The 14,883-nt window shown below is 46.0% G+C and overlaps 1 protein-coding gene across 1 annotated transcript in view; it reads right to left on the minus strand.

Annotated features, from left to right (window-relative positions):
* Positions 1 to 14,430, minus strand: part of CILP (cartilage intermediate layer protein) — a 32,366-nt gene extending 17,936 nt beyond the window's left edge. Inside the window, exon 1 of the mRNA XM_069985625.1 lies at positions 14,296 to 14,430. The gene's annotated coding sequence lies outside the window, so the exon portion shown is untranslated. The remainder of the gene's footprint in view (positions 1 to 14,295) is intronic.
* Between the last annotated feature and the right edge of the window lie 453 nt (positions 14,431 to 14,883).

Below are 14,883 nucleotides of genomic sequence, written 5' to 3' on the forward strand. Positions count from 1 at the left end.
CAACTGCACCTTCCTCCGACCGGACACCCGTCCGATCTCCTGCCGCAAAGCCTGGAGCTTGTCCTCCGGCAGCCTGCATTCCAATGCTGCGGAATCAATCGTGATTCCCAAAAACGACAGCTCAGTTGAGGGGCCCTCCGTCTTGTCCGGTGCTAAAGGGACACCAAAAGAACTGGCTACCCATTCCACAGTACCCAACAATGACCGGCAGATGGGAGAGCCAGCAGGACCGATGCATAAGAAATCATCCAGGTAGTGGATAAGGGACGCGACCCCGGCCACGTCCCTCACCACCCACTCCAGAAATGTACTGAAGGCCTCGAAATATGCACATGAGATGGAACATCCCATGGGCAGGCATCGATCCACAAAATAAGCACCGTCCCAATGGCATCCCAGCAGCCGGACACTCTCAGGATGCACCGGTAAAAGCCGGAAGGCCGACTCAACATCTGTCTTTGCCAGCAATGCTCCCCTCCCGTAAACCCTGACCCACTTCAATGCCGCATCAAACGAGGTATAGACCACGGAGCACAAGTCCGGGTCTATACCGTCATTAACCGAACATCCCCTAGGGTGTGACAGGTGGTGAATGAGCCGGAACTTGTTAGGTTCCCTCTTGGGCACCACTCCCAAGGGGGAAACTATCAAACCCACCATAGGAGGAGAAGCATATGGGCCAGCCATTCTCCCAAGGGCCACCTCCTTTGCCAACTTCTCACTAACCACCCATGGATACTGGTACGCCGACTTAAGGTTCTTTAATGAAGACGGGACATGATGGGATGGAGGGGGGATAACAAAACCATCACGAAAACCTGCTACCAACAGCTCCGCCTTCTGCCTGTCAGGAAATCTATTTAGATGGGGGAGCATCGCGGGTAGGTTCACCGGCGTCACCCCCTTGGGTATTACCTGGCCCTGACCCCCTACCCCGCCCCCTTTTAAAACACTTTGCGGACCCATGAGTGGTCCCGTTGCAAATGGAACAGGCATGTTTAAAACGGCAGCTGTAACCCCATTTACACTGCCCTTCATTAAACTGCCAGCACACCCCTGACTTCTGCCCCCCCTGCTGACCGGGCTGGGAGGACGACCCAGAGCCACCCGTCTGGCCGGCCGCGCCGGCCCCACCCTGAAAGGGGGTCCCATACCGTGTCGGGGCCATAACCCGGAGCCAAAGGCCTATATCCTTGTGGTCCCATCTAATACTCGGCCTGATTGCCTTCCGCTGTCTGAATTGCTCATCGTAGCGGAGCCAAGCCTGGCCGCCGTACGTACGATGAGCCTCCCCAATGGCATCCAAATAACAGAAAAGGGCGGAACAATGTTCCGGCGCCTTCTCCCCTATAACGCTCGCCAAAATGGCGAACGCCTGCAGCCAATTACTAAATATCTGGGGAATCAGCCGCCACCTCCTCTTCTCCTCCTCTTCCTTCTTGCTATCCTCCTTTTTGCCCTTGTCTAAGTTAAATTTTTCAAGAGGAAGGAGCGAAAATATTTCCACATATTCGTCCTTCCATATCTTTTCACGAATCTCCTTCTTCAAGTGAGACCCCAACGGTCCCTCGAAGCAGACGTAAACCTCCCCTTTAGCTCTATCATCCAACCGCACCTGCTCCTCCTTTTCCTGCTCAGTCTGCACCGACACTGCCACCCCACCGCTGCAAGGGACCACCCCGCTCCGACTCTCTCCCACCGTACCGGCCCCTATGTCCCTCTGTTCCCGGACCCACGCCGACACCGGAGACACCCCCCCACCCTGCCCCGCGCCCGACCCACAGCGGGACAACAGCTCACGAACACTACCCAACAGCTCACTAATACTGTCCCCCTGTCCGCCAACCCCCACCCCCAACCCACTAGCAGAGGGGGCCGGGGAACCCACCGGGGACCTAACCTCTACACCCTGTGACATTAATATCGGTGGAAACGGATAGGACAAAGACACACACTCACCAGGCTGCGTAGGTGCTGTGGGCCCACCAGCCGGCTGCGAAGCATCCAACCGCTGGTCACTCCGTCCTGGAACCCCCGAGGAGGCCGACTGCCTGGATTCGCCACACCCCCGGCACGATGAGCAGCCAGAGTCAGGCCGACCAGCTGCCGCAGCAAGGTCCGCCTGGGGACCGCGAGCCACCGACTGTGGCCGTTGTTGGGTGGCTGCCTGGCCTGGCACCCCGCTCACATCCACCACCATGCTGGAGACCCGGGACCGGGGCCCGCCTGGGCGACCACTGCCCGGCGGAGATCTATGCGGGAAAGCCGGCGGCCCGACCGGAGCATCGCCGGGGCGCGCCGCCGTAGAGATGCAGGGGACCGGAGAAGAAGCAGGCCCAAGCCCCGCCCCCCTAACGGGAGGAGACCTGCGCCGTGCCGTGGACCCAGGCCGCCTCTGCGGATTCCTCACGGACCGGGCCCGTCTGCCGGAGGCTGTAGGCCGCAGGACCCGGCCCGGAGGGTCCCTGGAGGGGCTCCGCTGGCGCCGCCTGGATCTAAGGGCCTCCTGCTCCGGGCTCAAACGAGCAGGAGGTCGCGTGCGGCGGGTGCCGCGCCGCGCTGCCGGGGCGGGAGGGGGGGTTGGCGGAGAGGAGGAAGGAGGGGGAGGTGAGTGAGGGAGAGGGCTGGGGGGGAGAGCGGTGGAGGTGAAAAGGACAGGGGACCGGGACCCGGACGGAACCTCATCCAGGAGCTCCCGCAATCGCTCCTGCAGCCAGGCCGCATCCGTGTTGCCAGCCGCGGCCCTGAGCCGCTCCAGGAGGTCTGCGACGTCGGCCATGACAGGAGAGGTAAGCGCAGGAGGTCCAACTGCTCTGGATCCTTCCCGCCGAATGACTTGCCGCCCAACACTACCCCCTTTTATCAATTAAGCTCCGCCCCCCCTTACGTCCCTTGCGTGCCTCCTCCAAACCCCAGTCATGCGGGCCTCCACATACTCCTGCGGCCCTGCTCCGGCCCTCCTTTCTGAAACCAGTTGATTTAAAAGAAAAAGAGTACCGTTTAAACATACACAGTACATAGCCTAACCCATTTCGGTGGGTGAAAATTAAGCACAATTTTTTATTCTTTGTGACACAGACAAATGTCCGCCATTCAATCTACCACAACTTTGGCGCTGGTGATACCAAAATTTAAGGACATAATGAATGTGGGCTATTACTTTAGATCCTGGCAATAGACAAATGTTATTTAAAGAGGCTGTATTAGTCACTTGGCGCCATTGCCTGGTTAGAAACACCACTTAGACATGAACACTGTAACACTGTAACTGTTCAGCTCCATTGATATGAATAGGACTGAGCCACAAGAGCAGACACAACCCATAGACAAAAGGGGTGCTGTTTTTTCAAATATTATAGAGCCTGGGAAAATGTGTGTGCAAAATGACATCTAAAATACCATAGTACAGTAGTGTAAACTATTTAAAGTTTCGGAGCTCCCAACATTATAATCAGTCATGATGCCGGGAGCATATGAGCCGCACGCTCCATTGTGTGAACTGGCATGTTCTGTGCCGCCGCTATTAAATACGCCGCTATATTATGTGTATACAATCTGTCCGGGATTCCATTCATGCACATGCAACGTTTGTTCTGTATAAATCACGGCCGTTGTTGCAAATTGCAACAACGGCCGTGATTTATACAAAACACGTTGTGTGGGCGTAGCCCTAGACAGCATGTGTTACTTCTAACTAGAGATGAGCGAACCTCGAGCATGCTCGAGTCGATCCGAACCCGAACTTTCGGCATTTGATTAGCGGTGGCTGCTGAAGTTGGATAAAGCCCTAAGGCTATGTGGAAATCATGGATATAGTCATTGGCTGTATCCATGTTTTCCAGACAACCTTAGAGCTTTATCCAAGTTCAGCAGCCCCCGCTAATCAAATGCCGAACGTTCGGGTTCGGATCGACTCGAACCCGAACCCGGTTCGCTCATCTCTACTTCTAACTGATTCTGCGGATAAGGCTATGGTCACACGCTGTTTGAGACTGGCCGTTCCGTGACCCTGCCGATCTCAGAAAAGGTTCTGTAGTATTGGCCAGATGATCTTTAGCGCCGCTGTGCACACAATGGAGCGTGCAGCCGGAGCCGCTCGTTCCACTGTGTGCACTGACAGGGTTTTCTGTGGCCGCTATTCAATGAATAGCGGCCACAGAAAACTGACATGTCAGTTTCTCGCGTTGTCGCACGGGATCCCGGCTGGAGTGTATACTATGGGGGACATTTATCATGCCTAAAATGCGTACTTTTCGACGGAAAGGGGCCTTATGTGAATACATTTATTTGCAAATGGCCGTTTTGCGAATAAAATATTCGAATCGGGTCACTTTCCGCCCGGTACACCAGGGGAGCGGAGAGGGAGTGTGAAGGGGCAGGTTAGGGTGGAGTGGAATAAAGGTCCACTTAATTTATAATTTTTTTTGCGGAAAAATAAGCAGGAAACCTACTCTAGCTCTGAGCTGGCGTAGGTTCCCTGCCGTGTGCACTGGTGCGCACGGGATTTATGTAGAGGCAGTGCGCCTCTACATAAATCTACGTACCGCCGGAGCTGCAGGGACATTTTTAAGTCTGGCGCAGAAAACGCCGGACTTAATAAATGTCGCCCTATGTGTATACACTCCGGCATCAACGGCCGTAGTTTTACAAAAATATACGTAGTGTGAACATAGCCTAAAGGTGTTTTCTCAGGTTTTGCAGACTTAACTTAAAATAGTTTTATACCCCTGATGAATATAGGTATTGGACAGATGGTTTAAGGTAGTGGTTTGTAAGCAGTCAAAAATTTCCCCTCTGAATTGGGAAATTGTGGTCAGATAGACATTTCCGCCCCCGCAATACAAATTAAATTCTCCAGACTGACCATATTTTATTGCAGTTATAAGCCAATGAACACACATGACACTGAGCGTAAAACAACCCAATCTATTAGTACACTAAGGGATGTTATAGGAGCTGTCCGTGTCTAGTGACTCCATCTAGTTACCTGAGGGATACACAGCTCCTTACTATCCTCTGAGACATTACATCAGTTGATAGGTGTCTTTACACCTCAATAAATGTCTAGATCTCTCTGACATTTTACTCTGTCCACATCCATGTCTCACATTACTTGGAAAGACCACAAAGTCAACGTCTGCCCACAGCCAGATTAGCATGTCGTGGAATAAGCATCGGGCTAGAAGGTGTTAAAGAAGCCTTTACTGTTTGATATGCCGCAACTCTGCCAGATAAAGCCCTGGATATTAATATGTGGAAGATCATATTATTTCAGGATCTGGAAAATCATTTTTTTCAGTGGGAAACATGCAACATATCTGAAAAGCAGATGTAGGGAAGCTCAGGGGTGATATACATCTTATTCTGTTCATTTTTCAGCCAGTATCAATAGGCCACCCTTCCTCCACACCACCTACATTGCTCAAGCTGGAGGATTCCTGGATGAATGTTCCCCAACCTGTGGCCAAAACAACAACTCCCATTGTGCCCTGATGCCAAAACATGCTGGCCGCTGTAGTTCTGCAATAGCTGGAGAGCCATAGGCTAGACCGCACTGTCCTGGAGCATAAACATGAAGAGTAATAAAGAGTAATAAAAAGGGTCTTTTTTAATATCTATTTAAATAGTAGCCAGCGTCTCTTAATCTGCTGAAATGAACAGCAGTGGGAATACACTTTAAGAGACACTGTCAATAGGTTTCTGCTGTCCTTTCTTAGGGTAGCATAAACTAGTGACAGAGAAGCTGAACAGAATGATGTATCACTTACATTGTTCTGTGCAGCTGATCCAGACATATCCTCCTAAATACAATGGACAATAAGTGGTCTTCTGCATTATGTGCATGAGCCCAGTAGTCCTGGATATTCATGAGAAGCAGAAAACTTCACTTACCAGCTGCTGGTTAGCAGTTATTCTACATGCTGTGTTTAGACACTCAACTGTCAATCAGCAGGTGGAAGGTGGAGGGAGGGGTGAAGCAATAATCCTATTATCCTGCATATTAGGAGAACGGCTGAACAGAATTATGTAAGTAATACACCAATCTGTTTAGCATGTCTGTCACTAATTAATGCTGCCCTCATGTAAGGCAGCATGAACCTAGTGACAGATTCCCTTTAAGAGCAGTATATGATACACCAATCCTAGTAAATTCTTCCCTGTGTTCTCTATATTTTACCGAGCCGAAGGGTCCTATCAGACAGGCAGATGGCTGCCTATGAAAAATACTAATCTAGTAGATTTGCTCTTGTTGAAGGAGCCTTAACACAATTATTATGCAGGCAAGGTTGCATGAATAATCACCAGATGGTTTCTGATGATCAACTATGATCTTTAGGGTCGCATTATCATAGTAATCACCTGGGGGACAGGGTTACACACCAGCTTAGCTTGTGTACAGGGGAGAGGATTATTAGAGGGCAGCTCACAGAGGCTATAGACAGGAAGGAAAGAGATATAGGTGTCCATAGCCTTAAAGCTAGTGATATAGTCAGTGCTTCCAGACAGCCTACTGGTATAATATTTATTTTGCTAGGACGCCTGCCAGCCTGATCATTTCAACTAGTGACCAGACTGTGTCAGAAGAAGTGAGCTTCATTTGAGTTGGCTTTGTATGTAATAAATATAAACTAGAGATACAAATTTCCTGTGGGCTGAAGATGTGGAAAAATTATTTGAGACAGACGTAGGAGTACCAATCCAAGGTCGCATTCACATTTTTAAAATGTTTATAAGTGTTTATAAAGAACAAAATGGCCCAGATTGATCAGTCTGCCTAAAACCAAAACTGTCTGGATTTGCTCATAGCAACCAATCACAGCTAAGCTTACATTGTACCAGAGCTTATTAATATTTAAAGAAGCAGTTCACTTTTTTTTTTCCACCCCCCCCCCTCCCCGGGTAGCCGCTGTCATGTATACTTACAGAAGATGATCGGTGTCCCGTTCCCGTCGGTCAGTTCACGTCCCGCGGTGCCGTTCAAATCGGGCGCGCTCACGTCCGCCAGTGCTGTGACTCCTCTTCTCTCCCTTGTAATTTGAACGCCGGAAGTCACACGCTTCCATATCGAATGCATGGAAGCGAGTGACTTCCGGCGTATAATCACTGGTGAGAGAAGAAGACTCGCAGCAGCCGGCGGACGTTAGCGTGCCCGATTTGAACGGCACCGCGGGACGTGAACTGACCGATGGGAACGGGACAACGATCATCTTCTGTAAGTATACATGACAGCGGCTACCCGGGGGGGCGGAAAAAAAAAAAGAAGTGAACTGCTTCTTTAAGAGCTGAGCTGTAAGTGGTTGCTATGAGGAAACCAGACAGTGATGGTTTCAGGCAGTTTTTTTTTCCCCCCAATCCTTTCAACACCATGGGCCATTAATACCTCAATGCCCAGGTCATTTTAGGACTTCAGCTTATGAAATCATAATGACTAGAGATGAGCGAACCTGGAGCATGCTCGAGTCGATCTGAACCCGAACTTTCAGCATTTGATTAGCGGTGGCTGCTGAAGTTGGATAAAGCCCTAAGGCTATGTGGAAAACATGGATATAGTCATTGGCTGTATCCATGTTTTCCAGACAACCTTAGAGCTTTATCCAAGTTCAGCAGCCCCAGCTAATCAAATGCCGAATGTTCGGGTTCGGATCGACTCGAACCCCAACCCGGTTCGCTCATCTCTAATAATGACCCCATAAGCTCATGTTCCTAGCTCTGTCCCCTGCCGCTGTTAGAAGCCTGTCACAGTGGCAGGGGAGTGTCTGAAGCCCTATAGATGCTGTGGTCATACTGACCATAGTACTTATAGGGATAACTGTAAGTGCAGACTTAGAGCGGCTTCCCGGCTATCATTGACTGCCAGAACCCACTGCGAATAACACAGGCACAGCTCCTGTGTCTGTGTCATCCTGTATGGTAAATTAATGTTGCTGTAGCCTCAGACATAGGCTGCAGTGATGTTAATTAACAGTGCAGCGGCGGGAGGGGGTTACACATACATTACATGCGTTGATGGTAAATCCAAAACTCTGTGTGAAGGGGCCTGACTGCAATCTTATGAATGACTACCCATTAGAATGGAGCATCAAGTTGTGCTTATTTGCTGTCACTCTATTCATTATCTAAAGGGGCCCTGACAATAGCCATGTACAGTGTTCAGTTGTTTCTGTCAGCTCCCCTAGAGAATGAATTGAGTAGCAGCTTGGGCGCATAACCTGCCACTCTAATTTAACAGGAGATTGGCGTCCCCATTCTTGAGATTGCAAGGCGCCCCAATAGTCAGACCCCTGTGATTAGCTAATTATCCTGTGGATGGGATACCCATTTAATGGTTTCTCTTTGGGCCCAAAGAGAGGACTCTACTAAGGACGTATTGACACAAATTTTGGGAAAAACAAATGGGTATGTACCTGGTTTGAGCAAAAATTGGCACCGATTTTTGCTCCAAAAATTGGTAGGGTTTAGTGATAAACAGGGAGTACTATAATTTACTCCAGAAATCTTCATAAATTATAGTGTCAATTTATATAGATGTAGATTTGAGATTGTAATTCGTGCCTCTTAATAAATGTGGCACAGACCTCTGGTTAAGTCGAGCATATAAATCACCAATCGAATTAAATCTTCCCCGAGATTGTAACAACATCCCTTCTATAATCCTCTAATCCTTAATAGATAGACCTATAAATCCCATTCAATGCATATAAATAGAAAAAAGACTTATATTTGACTTGTCGGACAACTTTCATCTTTATTTGCCTTGAAATAAGAACCCACCAAGCTACTGTCGAGCTATAAAAAAAGTCAGACGTGGAAAGCAAATGTGCTACTCGTTAACCGAGCGTCTGATGGTGAGTGCTCCTAACCAGCTTACTGCACGAAGGTGTGTGACATCATGCCATGCCATTGTGTATAGGTGCCATGGGAACACAGGCTGCTTTATACATCAGGGCTGGGGAACTGCTCCTGTTGTCATTCAGATCTATAGTGATGTGCCTGAACAGTCTTCTGCTATATTTCATTGGACTGTAAAGCTATTTATAGTGATGAAAATCTGTCTTGCTCTGGATCCATTCATCTGGCAAAAGTGTGATTTAAGAGAAACGTCTGGGTTTTTCATTACCTATTTCTGGCCCTGTTGGCACTCCGCTCGTAGAGGTAGAAGCACAAAATTAGCTCCTTGCACGTCTTCCAATGAAAATAAATGTGTACTCAGGTCTGTATAGGTACATATCTACACCATCAGGATAAGTGTGCACCTATGCCAGGCTGCCCCACGTGCCATTAACATTCTTGGCATTGTTTTCGCGTAAACACATCCTTCAGGAATGTCTGCTAATGTCTAATGAGGACGTGTCACATTTCCTCATGTTAACTGGCAGACTGACTATGGCATAGGCAATCCTTATTTTAACTTCCCATTTTTGACAGACACTGTAAAGCAGATGTGAATGAAGCCTAAGGGCCCTATTCCACAGGCTGAGCAGGGCCCGATCAACGATGTAAACGAGCGCTGATCTGCTAGATCGCCGCTCGTTTACTGGGCCTATTCCACGGCCCGATGATCGCTGAGTGAGGGCTGCAGGGACATCGTTACCGATGTCCTTGCAGCCCTTGCAGCATACATTACCTGTCAGGTCTTCTCCTCCGCGGGGGCCAGGGAGGAAGACAGAGCAATGGAGAAGCCCTGCAGGTAATGTATGCTGCGCCTCTCAAATCGTCAGTCGCCCGCCGTGCACCGCTATTCCACCGTAGCGATGCGCGGTGGGGGAACGATGATTTTAGGTCTGTCCCTAAATGAACGATCAGCCGATGACACAATCATCGGCTTATCGTTCTCTCTATGCCACTGAGCGATAATCGGCCGAATCGGGCCGATTCGGCTGACTATCGTTCCTGTGGAATAGGGCCCTAAGGCTAGGTTTACAACAACTACGAATAGATGATTGATGTTGGTGGTGATAAGAGTTGGTTGTGATTGAAAATCACTGCCCCACCCCTTTGTTTTGGTAGAGATAAGCCGAAGTCAAAGCTCTCTAGCTGTGGCTTAAACCCCCTTCCAATAGAGAACACAGAAACTTTTGGCCGTGCCAAACCTTCCTGTGTATGTGGAGGATGGGCGGCAGACTGGAGCGATAACTGATTTTATTGAAAGTGTTTGGACACCTTAGGCACTTCTCTTCTTGTCTTGCTCATCTCTGCACAAGCTGGACTCTATATACTTTTCTCCACCCTTATTCTGGTGATCAATGGGGGTTTGACAAGGGTTTGAAAGGTCTCATTGATGCTTTAAAAGTTTATTTATTTATTTTAAATAACAAGGAAACACTTGGGGGGGATTTATCCCGCCGGTACACCACTCTTAAATTAGGCCTTGCCCCCTTTCCCCTGGACTAATTCACGAGGCGCACGGGGGATATGGCAGGCGTATGGCAAGGTGAAAGGGAGAATATGCGCCTTCTCCCTGGAGTATGCCCCTGCCGTACCCCTGCCCTTCTTTAAGTCTAATTTTGACAAAAAGTTCTTCTGATACTAAAAGTATTAAAGGAACTTAATGGCTGATATCACTGGGTATTGCAGCTCAGTCTCATAAAAGCAAGGTCTCTAGCTAGTTGTACACAGACTGATGTATTGAAAGCCCTAGTGACTATAATTCGCCACAATTTATAGGGAAATGAGCGCAGCAAATGCAAAGAGCATGCAAAGTACCTAATATCCAATGGCTGTTTTATATTCTACTCTGTAGTCAGACTTGGAGCATCAATAAACCATTTAGAGCACTCAGGTGATATTGATTTTACGCTATAATTATTGTGTATTTACAGTGGTGTGGGTTTATATATTGTAATGGAAACCATATGAGTTGTAGGTAGATGGCTGAGGTAAACCTAACCTCTAACTGGCTGCAAGTATTTATATAAAGGAACCTTGTCCACAATCAGATTACTTAGAGTAGCCAGGCGTTCATTTGTTACATTGCACCATTGTCATGAAATGGGTTTGGATGATGTATGACATTTCCCATCTAAAGCCTGTTGTGCAATGTGTAGTGCCACCTTGGTGTCTACATGGAAAAAAGACCCCCATCTACACGTGTTGGGTTTTGTTTCCATCAGGAATGGATGTACAATACTGTTACAACTGGGCAATTGCTAACTCTCATTTGTTGCATACTTGTGACAGTTTCAATTTTGATGGGCCAATCCAATGACCCCATAGTGGCTAAAGGCATGCCCCCAATACGTACCCACAAATAAGCATGTCAGTTAGAATACTACTCTAATGCCAAGCAGAGGGCCTCAACACAATTGGTGTTTACAATGTCCCCAAAGTGTGACACAAACAGTGCTCTTGAAGTGCCACCACCATTAGTAGTGCATAAAAAAATGAGGCCTAGGAATAGTAAATATGCCTGAAAGCCAGTGCAACACAAAACAAAACCAGCTAGGAAGAAGCCAGAAGTGTGACACAGACACATTATTACTGGGCCACTGTTTACATACCTGAATCCTTAGAACCTGCTCTATGGACCTGATTTACAGGAACAACTAATCCATGATAGAATATTAAAGGGGTTCAATGAAACCTGACGAATCATCTCTAGGATGCAGCTACAATATGACAGATCAGACTACTTGGGCCCAATCACTAGAAAGAAGACATAGCGCCATCTTTGTCTGAGTATTGCGCCTCATAATGCAACATAATAATTCACTATTACTTGTGGCTGCAAAACTCATTTCCTTCCAGAATGAAGCAATCAGCCCTCATAAAACAATATAAGTCTAACAAGGTGTATAATATGAACCCGAGGGTCTATGTGCTTCTCAAAGTTACACACATGAGGGGGCTTACTAAGTATATATGAGAATGACTATGTTTGTCTAAGATTTTTGCACAACCGCATCATTGCTTAAAAATTGCAACTTTTTTTTTATTCTATGATCTATCTAGTATGCAACATTCTGAACCCCTGCAGTTGGTCAGTTTCTTGAATAGAACTTGCTTTTGTACATAATTATGTTAAAATTAACATATAATTAAAAACAAAAGTTTGTATGTTGAGCCACGTACTTAAAAAAATCCAGTTTCAGCTTCTTACCTCTCCGTTTAGGACCACTTGTCATATAACCGCCTGTCATACTGGTCTTGTATGACGCTTTTACAGAGAGATTCATCTGTGAAGCCAGGAGTGGATTTGAAAAGAGAAGATATCTCAGTCTTTCCATTATGACCTGTTCTCTGTTTATAGTCTGTTCCTGGCTTTGGCTTCAAAAATCTGCCAGATAAATCTCTCTGTGTAAGGCTATGTTCACACTGCGTTAACTTACGGTCGTATTTACGACCGCAAAAATATGAACGTAAGTTTGAGGTTAACTGATATGAATGTAATGCAATGGAACTACGGCCGGGAAGTGCACACTACGTACGAATTTACGGTCGGATTTTATACGGTCCCGTGAAAAATGAACAAGACCATTATTTGCGGCCAGAAATGCTGCACCTACGGCCATGAGTTTCAATGCGGACGCGAACGTACATCTGATATCTGCCAAAGTAAACTTGATTTTGATATAAAATATATTCTGAGTGGTTTCTTGGGCTGGGCGCTATATTTAAAGTAAACGACCTGTGTCAGCCCGCTTGAAATCATGCTAGGAAGCCACATTAAACAACGGTCGTATGTTTACGGCTAGCACTTACGGTTGGATGTGCGATAGGAATAGTATGTGCGAACGCAAATCCACGGCCGTGAAAAATTACGACTGTAAGTTTACGCAGTGTGAACATAGCCTAAACACGCCCTAAGTAGCACACTGCAGTCACAACACTGAGTAACCATTGTAACACACTCCTGTCTATACATTTCAACATTCAATAAAGATAATCTTTAGTCTAGTTCAGCCTTAGACGTTCTCCATCCATATGTTCACATGTAAAAGTAAGTACTGTACATCAATACTGAAAACTGGGAGCTAAACATAATTCACACAATTCTTTGCTGATCTTTATGTACTTCATGTTTGCCTGATAGAATAGTGGGTATATCCAGAACATGACCTCCATGCCAGGCTGTATATTAGTCTGGGGCACAGATGTAAGATGCTACTCTTGGCAGACACAAATAAACTTGAAAGGAGTTCCAATCCTAAAATACAGTGCATATGACATGTCAAATATCAAGCCCTAAGTCTATATAGCAATATGGTTTATTTATTCTGCACTGGTATGTATGTAGATTTGTATGACAATTGACATCAATAGTATTCTCTATAGAGAAGTAAAAGCAATTAAACAAAGCCTAAGGATTTTCACACACAAAGCTGTCATCTCTCAGGGAATGATGGAGATTGTAGTTTTACCACAGCTGGAGGGCCACAGGTTGGAGAATGCTGGTTTATACTATGTTTAATAGTAGTTCAAGATCAAATACTACAGTATGTGCAGGTACAGCAACAGATAGATGCAAACTAAATACATACAAATATATTGTTACGTTATCTTCCTTTTAGTACTGCCAAAAATGCATATAAATCATATATAAATAAAGCTCATTTTACACTCTCTCTCCCCAATGTGTATCTATGACAGATGCCACCATATTAATAAAAGGTATACTGCAACATACACATTGATTTTGCAGTATACAGTGCAATACCATACAGCAAATAAACCTAAAACCTGATGTAAACCACCTGAATGGGGGCCACTCTTTTCACCTCTGTGGGATAATGGTGGTTTATGGATATGTTTACTACATATACGCTGGGAGATATCCTACTGTATACAGCAAACGGGCGCTGAAAAAGCGACATGAAAACAGGCTAATTCATACAAACATAACTATGCAACTGATACTATGTCAAAACGCTTAGGGCTATGGTCACACACAGTATTTCTGTCAGTATTTTTTCAACCAAAACCAGGAGTGTGCAAATCTTTCCATTATAGTACTGACCAAAATACTCTGCGTTAACATAGTCATAGCCTTACATTGTCACACATATTGTCACACATTTTCTACACAAGAAAAAGTAATTACGAATTTTTAAAAAATTAAGTTTTAAGCTTGAATATTTGAAATGTTGCACAAACTAAAATAAATTGTTAATAAAAACTTTTCATAAAGTTCAATTAAATAAAAAAGGGATATCTATCTATCTATCTATCTATCTATCTATCTATCTATCTATCTACTCTAATATATTAATATTTTAACATAGTTATATGTGTTGTCCTGTTTTTATATGTCAGACATTAAGGATAAGTCAGAGGTATCGTTGTGGTGTTTCGTCTTACCAAGGCTGTGTGTCCTTCCAGTTGTCCTGCAGAGCTGTGTTTCTCGCCTTGAGCTGTGCGGGGGTCTTTTTATATAGCAGCTCAGCTAACAGCCCGGGAGTGTCTGGCAACCACAGGACACAGAGGAAACTAGATCTGTAAAAGCAAAGACATTGCAAAGAACTGACAACAGGGGTGTAGAGCATATCATGCCATCAGACAGGACAGGGGGACACCCCACAATACAGAAACAACAAGAAACTATGTTCTCAAAATCACATACCAGACACAGAAACTTTTCCTTTTGCTCTAAATCTACATAAAAAGTTGCTGCTGTTTTTAATGTGTTTCCAAGACCTGAGTGTTCCAGTTTAATCCCCTCTGACACAATTCATCCCTTTAGTGAAATAATAGTTTACCATGAAGCAAACCATTAAGGACTGTATCTATGCCAATGTTTGACAACAGAATCTACTGACACTTTATGGCTTGGCGGTCAGACGTGGCTTTCAAAATTTAGAAAGAATTTCTTGGGGTGCTTAGAAACAAGATAGGAATATATACTGTATGTACTGTATATCGGGAAAAAAATAAATGCAAATATACTAT

The sequence above is a fragment of the Dendropsophus ebraccatus genome, chromosome 1, assembly GCF_027789765.1.
Source record: "Dendropsophus ebraccatus isolate aDenEbr1 chromosome 1, aDenEbr1.pat, whole genome shotgun sequence".
NCBI classification, from domain to species: Eukaryota; Metazoa; Chordata; class Amphibia; order Anura; family Hylidae; genus Dendropsophus; species Dendropsophus ebraccatus.